This window comes from Podarcis erhardii, assembly GCF_964252035.2.
Source record: "Podarcis erhardii genome assembly, chromosome: 1".
Taxonomy (NCBI): Eukaryota; Metazoa; Chordata; class Lepidosauria; order Squamata; family Lacertidae; genus Podarcis; species Podarcis erhardii.
In genome coordinates this window covers 9,524,280-9,534,333 of record NC_138497.1, presented here as the reverse complement: position 1 = coordinate 9,534,333, position 10,054 = coordinate 9,524,280, and the positions used below count along the sequence as shown (strand labels likewise).

Below are 10,054 nucleotides of genomic sequence, written 5' to 3'. Positions count from 1 at the left end.
TTTTGCATCACATTTTAATGTCACTTTCATGTTTTTCTTTATCGCTAAATTTATGCATCGCTTCCTGCGAAGCACCTTGAAATGATTTCACACCGTGATGAAAGCAATGCACGAAACAATTTCATATGTAAAAAAGTTAAAATAATTATGCACACAACACATACATGTGCACGCACACAATTGTATATACGTATAAAAAATTCAAATAAATTCATAAAGAGAGTGGCATAAGAAATTCCACTTGGAAGTAGGTCTGATCTGCAGTCTCCAGGTTTGTCTAATCCCTTCCAGGTGGCAGGTGGAGGGGTTTAATATCCAGGTAGTTGAGAAGGCCTTTAATAATCATGTTATTGAGAAGACAGTGCATGAAGTTTATAAGCTTAGGCCTGGCAGAAGCTGGCTACAGATAAGACACCTGAGGTGGGAGGCTGCCCTCCTCCGCTCCTCTCTCCCAATTAACCTCCATCTCCCAGGCTCACTCTGTAATGTGACTAAGGGCGTCCCCCTGTGACGTCATTGGGCCTGGGTCCTGAAACATCAGGGGCTGGGAGTATTCAGGGACAGCCCCGAATTTACAGAAGCCATCCGGGTTTCTGGTTTGATCTCGGAATGTCCCGCTGTTTCTTAGGACATCCCTATTTTCTTCAGAGGGTCTGGAGTTGTGCAACCCCTGGGCCAAGGAGATAAGTAACTATACAACCTTTAGAAGAAATCTGAAGGCAGCCCTGCATAGGGAAGATTTTTTTAAAGTTTAAAGTTTTTTTAAAAAAATGTTTAATGTTTTGTCATGTTTTTTTATATGTTGGAAGCATCCCAGAGTGATATTACAGTGGTACCTCGGGTTAAGAACTTAATTTGTTCTGGAGGTCTGTTCCTAACCTGAAACTGTTCTTAACCTGATGCATCACTTTAGCTAATGGGGCCTCCCGCTGCCGCCGCACCGCCGCTGCACGATTTCTGTTCTCATCCTGAAGCAAAGTTCTTAACCTGAGGTAATATTTCTGGGTTGGCAGAGTCTGTAACCTGAAGTGTATGTAACCTGAAGCATATGTAACCCAAGGTACCACTGTATTATTATTATTATTATTATTATTATTATTATTATTATTATTATCATCATCATCATCATCATCATTAATTATCATTAATTATTATTTTGTGATGTACTTATTTTCATTGGAGAAATGTTGGGTGGTATGTTCTTCTGATCTGGCAACCCTAATTAGAAGGCTTATTGCAACTTAATTCCATTTTTAAACTGCAAACGCACCAACTTGTGGGGCAAAGGAGTCAAAATAAGAAGATCAGAGCAGGAGAGGGTTATTGAGAGGTGGTAGACTTCAACATGTGTTGTTTGACTCTTAAACTAATGTAAAAACACGGTGCAGGCGGGTCCTTGTTCCTGACATTACTTTGCTTAAAATTAGACTGATCAATTCCTGCCGCCTGACCTCATGGGCCAAGTGTTTCCGAGTGAATTTACCTGTTGAGGTGCCAGTAACATTAATAGAAGCTGGAGCGAGGAATATCTGGGCACTTCACTTCCCTCATCTCATCACAAACACATCCCTCTGGCTCTTAACCCTCCACAGATTATCTTGCACTCCAAAGGGCTTTGATGTCCCTTGTGCCAAAGGGGGCGGGGAGAATGATGCCAGCTCGGGAGGACATACCCTGGCAAGTAAATTGTTTACCACTTGTGGGTCTGCTTCTACAGAGGCCTCCCAGAATGGACCCTTTTGCCTCCAGGCCTTCCCCCCAATCTTCTGACTCTTCCCTCTGCCACCCGCAGTTTTGAAAACTTTGGCCTTTGTTTCCCAGCGAGTGAACTTGGTGAGCGGGACGTGGGTGGCGCTGTGGGTTAAACCACAGAGCCTAGGGCTTGCCGATCAGAAGGTCGGCGGTTCGAATCCCCACGACGGGGTGAGCTCCCATTGCTTGGTCCCTGCTCCTGCCCACCTAGCAGTTCGAAAGCACATCAAAGTGCAAGTGGATAAATAGGTACCGCTCCGGCGGGAAGGTAAACGGCGTTTCCATGCGCTGCTCTGGTTCGCCAGAAGCGGCTTAGTCATGCTGGCCACATGCTGTACGCTGGCTCCCTCAGCTAATAAAGCAAGATGAGCATCGCAACCCCAGAGTCGTCTGCAACTGGACCTAATTGTTATGTACTGAAGTTCTCACCCTGGGCCAGCAGGGGGATACTGTAGATAGTTATGCAAATAAGGGATCGAAAGTGACGTTCAGTGATTGGATAGTTTTTGAAAATTGTTACAGTTACGTTGTACTGGAGCTCTATATAAGCAGGCTGACTGAACCCTTCAGTTCAGTTCTGTCCTGGCCTGTGAATAAACAAGAGCTGTTTGAAGAATCACTGTGTTGTCTGATATGTTCACCCACAACTTAACACTAATGGTCAGGGGTCCTTTACCTTTACCTCTAAGCTTGGCGAGCAACAGCCTACTGCAGACTTGAAGCAAATCCCTTTCGCAGCAATCCTCTCTCTGCAAACCTTGCAGGACCTCAGTGTAAGGAGGCAGCCTTGCTAGACATCAGCTGCTAAACGGCCCCTTATTTAACGGGGTTCAAGAGCGACCTCAGCTTGAGCAGGACATAGGAAGGGGGGGATGGGGTGGGAGAGAAATGAAAAGAACTGTCTGTCTAGTGTGGCACTTCTCTCAAGCTTGGAGTGCAGTTCATGCAGAATGCTGCAGCAAAATTGCTGAGGGAACTTTGGAACTCCCTGCCTATTGAAATCAAGCAGGCTTTTTCACTATGCTGTTTTCAGTTCCTGTTTAAAACATTTTCATTTAGGCAAGCCTTCCAAGACCAGTAGAATGCCAGCATATGTTTCAGTCTGCTTTTACTTTATTGCCAATTTTATCTTCTGAATGTTTCAAAGAATTGCTTTCACTGGTAGTTTCATTCTTTTCTTCTCTTTGAAAGCAGCTTTGAGGGTGGTTTAGTTTTTTCCAATCAAGCAGTGTATAAATTTTATGAAACTAGTAATAAAATAAATTACGGCTTCACAGGCCAGTTTGCAGACCCTCCAAGCGTTCCTATTTCCCAGGGACGTCCCTGATTTAGAGAAGCCGTCCCGGATTCTGATTTGATCCCAGAATGTCCCGCTTTTCCTTAGGATGTTCCTATTTTCATTGGAGAAATGTTGGAGGGTATGGAGTTATCCGACTCCCGAGCCGTCCGAATGCAATCCTGTATAAGGAAAGGTTTTTTTTTTAATGTTTAATGTTTTATTATGTTTTTATATATGTTGGAAGGGACCCGGATTGCGCTGTGGGTTAAACCACAGAGCCTAGGACATGCCGATCAGAAGGTTGGTGGTTCGAATCCCCGCAACGGGGTGAGCTCCCGTTGCTTGGTCCCTGCTCCTGCCAACCTAGCAGTTCAAAAGCATGTCAAAGTGCAAGTAGATAAATAGGTACCACTCTGGCGGGAAGGTAAACGGCTTTCCGTGCGCTGTTCTGGTTCGCCAGAACGGCTTAGTCATGCTGGCCACATGATCCAGAATCTGTACGCCGGCTCCCTCGGCCAGTAAAGCGAGATGAGCGCCGCAACCCCAGAGTCGGCCATGACTGGACCTAATGGTCAGGGGTCCCTTTACCTTTATATATGTTGTAAGCCTCCCAGAGTGGCTGGGGCAACCCAGTAACATGTGTGGGGTATAAATAGATTTTTTTTTTATTATGGAATGGGACGTCCCTATTTTCATTGGGGAAACGTTGGGAGGGTATATTGAAGGAGTGTGGAGAGTCTTGGACCTATAGCAGGTGCTGTGACAGGATTGGTCCTCGAAGACCACCTGATTTGGAAGACCAGGAAGATTGTGGTCTTCATTACTCGCACCACAATCTGACTAGTTTACAGCGATGTCCTCCGGCCACAGGCCTAGCAGAGAAGAGCGCAATTTTCGGGGAATTTGGCTGGGGCACGATGCCCAAAGTATTGAGGAGCAAAAGGGAGGGACCCCGCATCTGGCCTTACTTGTGCAAACTCGGCTGGCCAAACTCTGAGCTCGGTGGCTGGCGGGGCCTGACTCTGCGTAGCAATTCCTAATGTTCTTAAATGCAAATCTGTCCTATATTTTCCCGGCGTGGCTGCTTCTGGCCTGCCTGCCTCGGTTACCTCATTGCCCTGTTTTTAGCTCCTGAAGACTTTGCACTCTGAATGGCCTGGGACGAATTTACGAAGCCCATATCTGTATATGGGATAAACGGTAGTAACTGGTCCAGAATTTTCCCCCTTCCAGCCAGAAGCCGGAGCATAAATCTTTGAAATATGTGTTGAGCCAGCTGCTGCATCATTTAAAAATAGTTAACTTGGTGCCAATAAGACAGATCACTCAACATGGGGGCCGTAAAGAGAAAATCAAAGGAATGTGCTTGTGCCCTGACGGAGGCAGAGCCTTCCAACCCCCCCCCATTGCAACCAGCCCCCTCCCGCTGAATACTTTACAGTGTTACACATCCCCCCCACCCCCGAGGAATTGTCTGCTGTCAAACATTGATTTCTCCCTGCCCAGGAGGGCACAGACAGCTTCATGTTGCACTGAAGTCTGGTGGCATCCGTCCCAATCCCTTTTGTCTGACATTATGCAGAGTCTCCTCTACAGCTTAACAAAGGGAGGAAAGCGGTTTTCTTCTCCCACGTATTAACAAAACATATTATGAAGAATTTTTCTGACAGTAAGAGCTGTTTGACAGTGATACAGTCTCCCTCAGGAGGCAGTGGGCTCTCCTTCTACTTTTAAGCAGAGGTTGAATGGCCAACTGTCATGGGTGCTTTAGCTGACATTCCTGCTTTGCAGTGGGTTGGGCTAGATGACCCCGTGGGTCCCTTCCAGCTCGAAGATTCTACAATTCTGTGTAGTAGTAGTAATAATAATAATAATTTTTATTTATACCCTGCTCTCCCCGGCCAGAGCCGGCTCAGGGCGGCTAAAAACAATAAAATTACAGTAAAAACATAATAGGAAAAAACTAATGCAGGTTAAAATGCAATTTAAAATGCAGCCTCATTTTAAAAGTAACCCATAGATCAAAACCATAAGGGGAAGGAAACATAAGGGTCAGACTGAGTCCAAACCAAAGGCCAGGCGGAACAGCTCTGTCTTGCAGGCCCAGCGGAAAGATGTCAAGTCCCGCAGGGCCCTAGTCTCTTGTGAAAGAGCGTTCCACCAAGTCGGGGCCAGTACTGAGAAGGCCCTGGCCCTAGTTGAGACCAATCTAACCATCTTGCGACCTGGGATCTCCAAAATGTTCTCATTTGTGGACCTTAAGGTCTTCCGTGGGGCATACTAGGAGAGGTGGTCCCGTAGCATACAAAATAACAATAATAATACTGAGAAGGAGGAGGATTAGTAATTATCACATGAACATAAGGTGAGCCTTGCTCCCAGTGGTGAACTTAGAACCTAGCCACTGCAGCTAGTAGCCTTGTGCTTCCTTAATACATCATATTTTTATGTAGCCATATAAGTTATTTGCCATAAGGACAGAGGGGGGGGGGGACTCCCACAGAATATTCATGCAAACTAAACTGCAATAATAATTATTCTATCTATTCCCCCAAAGTAATTTGGCTGATTGTGTCTCGCACCTTATTATTCCAATATTTTATAAATAACGTTTTGACAAATGTGTTCCATCTTCTTGGCATATAAGCTAAATTCCCAAATCCTCAATAAAAACAAATTATATTGTGGCTGCCCCCTGCCCCATCACAATTCCTCATATTTGAGCAGATGCTAATGAATTAATACTCTTTCCGAGGCCACATTGAAGACAAGGAAGTATTAAGGAGGCATTTGGAATGGGGTCCCTCTGCCCACGACACAGAAAAAGGATTTTGGCAAAAGGAGGGTTCTCTGATTTTTAATGCATAGCTTTGTGGCCCTTTCCCAGTTTGAGCCACTGGGATGATTTATTGGTCAGCAGCAGAGCCAGCAGAGACACTGTTCATGACCACTGTTCAAGGACCACCTCTCCATATGAGCCTATCCAGACCCTGAGATCATCCTTTGAGACAATTCTTCATGTGTCTCCTCCACAAGAGATCCAGAGGGTGGCAGCAGGACCTTTTCTGCAGTGGCTCCCCATCTGTGGAAGGCTTTCCCCAGAAAGGCTCACCTGCAGACCCTCCGAGTGTCCCTATTTTCCGGGGACGTCCCTGATTTAGAGAAGCTGTCCCGGTTCCTGATTTGATCCTGGAATATCCACTTTTCCTTTGTTGTTGTTGTTGTTGTTTAGTCGTTTAGTCGTGTCCGACTCTTCGTGACCCCATGGACCAGAGCACGCCAGGCACTCCTGTCTTCCACTGCCTCCCGCAGTTTGGTCAGTCTCATGTTCGTAGCTTCGAGAACACTGTCCAACCATCTCGTCCTCTGTCGTCCCCTTCTCCTTGTGCCCTCCATCTTTCCCAACATCAGGGCTTTTCCAGGGAGTCTTCTCTTCTCATGAGGTGGCCAAAGTATTGGAGCCTCAGCTTCAGGATCTGTCCTTCCAGTGAGCACTCAGGGCTGATTTCCTTCAGAATGGAGAGGTTTCATCTTCTTGCAGTCCATGGGACTCTCAAGAGTCTCCTCCAGCACCAGAATTCAAAAGATAAATTATTCGGCGATCAGCCTTCTTTATGGTCCAGCTCTCACTTCCATACATCAGGAGCCACTTTTACTTAGGACGTCCCTATTTTCATCGGAGAAATGTTGGAGGGTATGGAGTTATCCAACCCTCGAGCTGTATGAAGGCAGTCCTGTATGGGGATTTAAAAAAAAAAAAATGTTTTATTATGTTTTTATATATGTTGGAAGCTGCCCAGAGTGGCTGGGGCAACCCAGTAAGATGTGTGGGGTATAAATAGTAAAATTATCATTATGAAATGGGACATTCCTATTTCTATTGGACAAATGTTGGAGGTTGTGCTCTCCTGGTGCCATCATTATACATCTTTAGAAGCCAGGCAAAAATGTCCCACTTCAACCAGGCCTTTCATTGATTGACATCTAAAGCCCCTTTAAATGTGTTATAGGAGGGGGGATTATTGGTTTGTTGTTGTTGTTGTTTACTATGTATCTTGTTTTTATATTGTGATCTTATGTTGTAGAGCACCCTGAGATCTCTTTCTTTTAAGGCTATACCTTTGGTCTCAATTATGACGGAACTCACAGGCAGAGAATACTTTCATTTATATATATATATATTATATTATCTGTGAAGGGAATCTTCCTAGGAGCTGATATTTTTATCATTCCCTTTGGAGCTGCGTTGTGCCTTTGCCCTTTTGTCCTGTTGGGCTACTTATGGTTAACATTTTTTTTATTCTTTGCTTTCTTCCTTTCTGTTATGTTTGCACTTCTTAATTTTTGTTAACAAATCTATAAAATAGCTTTAAAAGAAAAGAACCAAAAACTACTTGGTTTTTAAAGGAGTGTCTCCAACCCCATTGTTCACCCCAGACACTGAGGTCCAGACCCAAGGGCCTTCTGGTGGTTCCCTCACTGTGAGAAGTGAGGTTACAGGGAACCAGGCAGAGGGCCTTCTCGGTGGTGGCACCCGCCCTGTGGAACACCCTCCCACCAGATGTCAAGACATCTTAGAAGACATCTGAAGGTAAACCTGTTTAGGGAAGTTTTTAATGTTTGATGTTTAGTCGTGTTATTAATACAGTGATACCTCAGTTTAAGAACAGCCCTGCTTACGAACGATTTGGTTTACAAACTCCTCAAAACCAGACATAGTGTCTTGGTTTGAGAACTTTACCTCAGTCTAAGAATGGAATCCAAACGGTGGAAAGGCACTAGCGGTGGGAGGCCTCATTAGGGAAAGTGCGCCTCAGTTTAAGAACAGTTTCGGTTTAAGAACGGACTTCTGGAACAGATTAAGTTCGTAAACCGAGCTACCACTGTATTCTGTTGGGAGCCACCCAGAGTGGCTGGGGGAACCCAGCCAGATGGGTGGGGTATAAATTATTTATTATTATTATTATTATTATTATTATTATTATTATTATTATTATTAATTCAATAGGATGCCTGCATTTGCAGGGGTTGGACTAGATGACCCCTTGCTTGGGATACCTTCCAACTGTGTGATTCTGTGATTTGCCATTGTTATATAGCATTCACTGACAGATAGATCTGAGGTTGGCTCTGATCTCTCCCCTTCCCCCCTTCACCGCAGTATGTGCCATTTGTTTCAGCAGTCCTGATTAAGTCATGAATTTACAAGCAAGCGTTCCATCAAGACTGAATCAAAGCAGATGTTTGGGTTTCCTGCAGTCAAGAAGGCATCAGTCAGAGAGAGCCTTGTACATGTCTGGTTGGGTACAGCTCCTCGGGCCCACCCCACTTTTCGCAGCACTTCAGGAGGCGAGTTCACTGCTACAAAAGTTTAATTTCAAATCAGGCTCCTTAATAATAATAATAAAATGCATATAGTCTTTGCATTCTGTCACACAGCATCCAAATTTGGTACCAAACTCTTTTCTACCCTGCAGATGGGGAAAGAGGCAGAGTGGAAAAAGTTTAATAATATTCTGTGGTAGGTTAGGAGACACACACACAAAGGAAGGCTGTTGCCAATGCTCTGGGAATTTTCTACCAGCTGCTGCTGCCAAAAACATAGGCAAGGAAACATTTTTTGACGGGAATATTTATGAGGAGAGTAATAGATTTGCACAATCTTAGGAATAATGGAGTGGGGTAGAGGAGACATACAAAGTCGACTGATACCAAATCATTGGTCCATGTTGTTCCATCCTGCAACTGGCGGAAGATGTCCAAACTCTCAGGCAGAGGGAGAAAGATCATTCCCAGGCCTCTAGGGTAATAGGAGACACTCAATTCAGTTCACCTGCGCAAAGCGGTTCCCTAGCCAAGCAGGTTAAACAGCCCTGGTTTCCCTGAAAGATTCTGGGATCTGTAGTTTGTTAAGGGTGCTAAGGTTGTTAGCACACCCCTGTTGCCCTTCGCTGAGCTGCAATTCCCAAAGTGATTTACATATCATCCAACATTTTGCCAATAAAAATAGGGATGTCCTACTCCATCATCATCACGTTATTATTTATACCCCCATGCATCTGAATAGGCTGCCCCAGCCACTCTGGGAGGGTTCCAAAATATAGAAATACATAATAAAACATCAAACTTTTTTCAAAAAAAAAAAAAATCCCCATACAGGTCTGCCTTCAGATATCTTCTAAAGGTTGTATAGTTACTTATCTCCTTGGCTCGGGGGTCACATAACATTTCTCTGATGGAAATATACAGTAATAATAATAGTTGTTGTTGTTGTTGTTGCTGCTGCTGCTGCTGCTGTTGTTTTTTTATACCTCGCCCGACTGAATAGGTGGCTCCAGCTACTCTGGGTGGCTTCCAACATACATAAAAATATAATAAAATTGTAAATTTCCCTATGCAGGGCTGCCTTCAATATGTCTTCTAAAGGTTGTATAGTTACTTATCTCCTCAGCTTGGGAGTCACATAACTCCATGCCCTCCAACGTTTCTCCGATGAAAATAGGGACATCCTAAGGAAAAGTGGGACATTCTGGGATCAAATCAGAAACAGGGATGGCATCTGTAAATCTGGGACTGTCCCTGGAAAACAGAGACACTTGGAGGGTCTGTGTTTAACCATCCTACTTCCCAGGGAACTTTGAGACTCTTCCGAAGCATTTGATTGTCAGCAGCTGGAAACAGCATCCGGTCCAGATGGGCTTTACCTTGGTCAGATCCAGCAAAGCATTATCAGGCCAGGAATCTGAACAGCTTTAATTAAATTGCTTTAAGAGCAGACTTAACCCTAAGCAGGCCACATCTCCCAGCCGAGAAGCATTTTAAGTTGATGTGCTGGCCGTGCCGTCCAAATAAACAGAGCTTCCCCTATGTTCCGAGCACATAGCCCCAGGGAGTGCGCCAAGCAAGCACGCCCGATGCCGAGATGGCCTCTTGACTCGTAAAAAGGCTAATTGAAGCCACTGCATGCGGCTGAAGGGCGAGATGGCGGGTTTACATAGGGACCAGGAAGCAAAGAAATGGGCA

At 44.9% G+C, this 10,054-nt stretch overlaps 1 long non-coding RNA gene across 1 annotated transcript in view; it reads left to right on the top strand.

Annotated features, from left to right (window-relative positions):
• The first annotated feature begins 1,721 nt into the window (after window positions 1-1,721).
• Window positions 1,722-10,054, top strand: part of LOC309345367 — a 40,962-nt gene continuing 32,629 nt past the window's right edge. Inside the window, exon 1 of the long non-coding RNA XR_014158210.1 lies at window positions 1,722-1,824. This is a non-coding gene — a long non-coding RNA (uncharacterized lncRNA). The remainder of the gene's footprint in view (window positions 1,825-10,054) is intronic.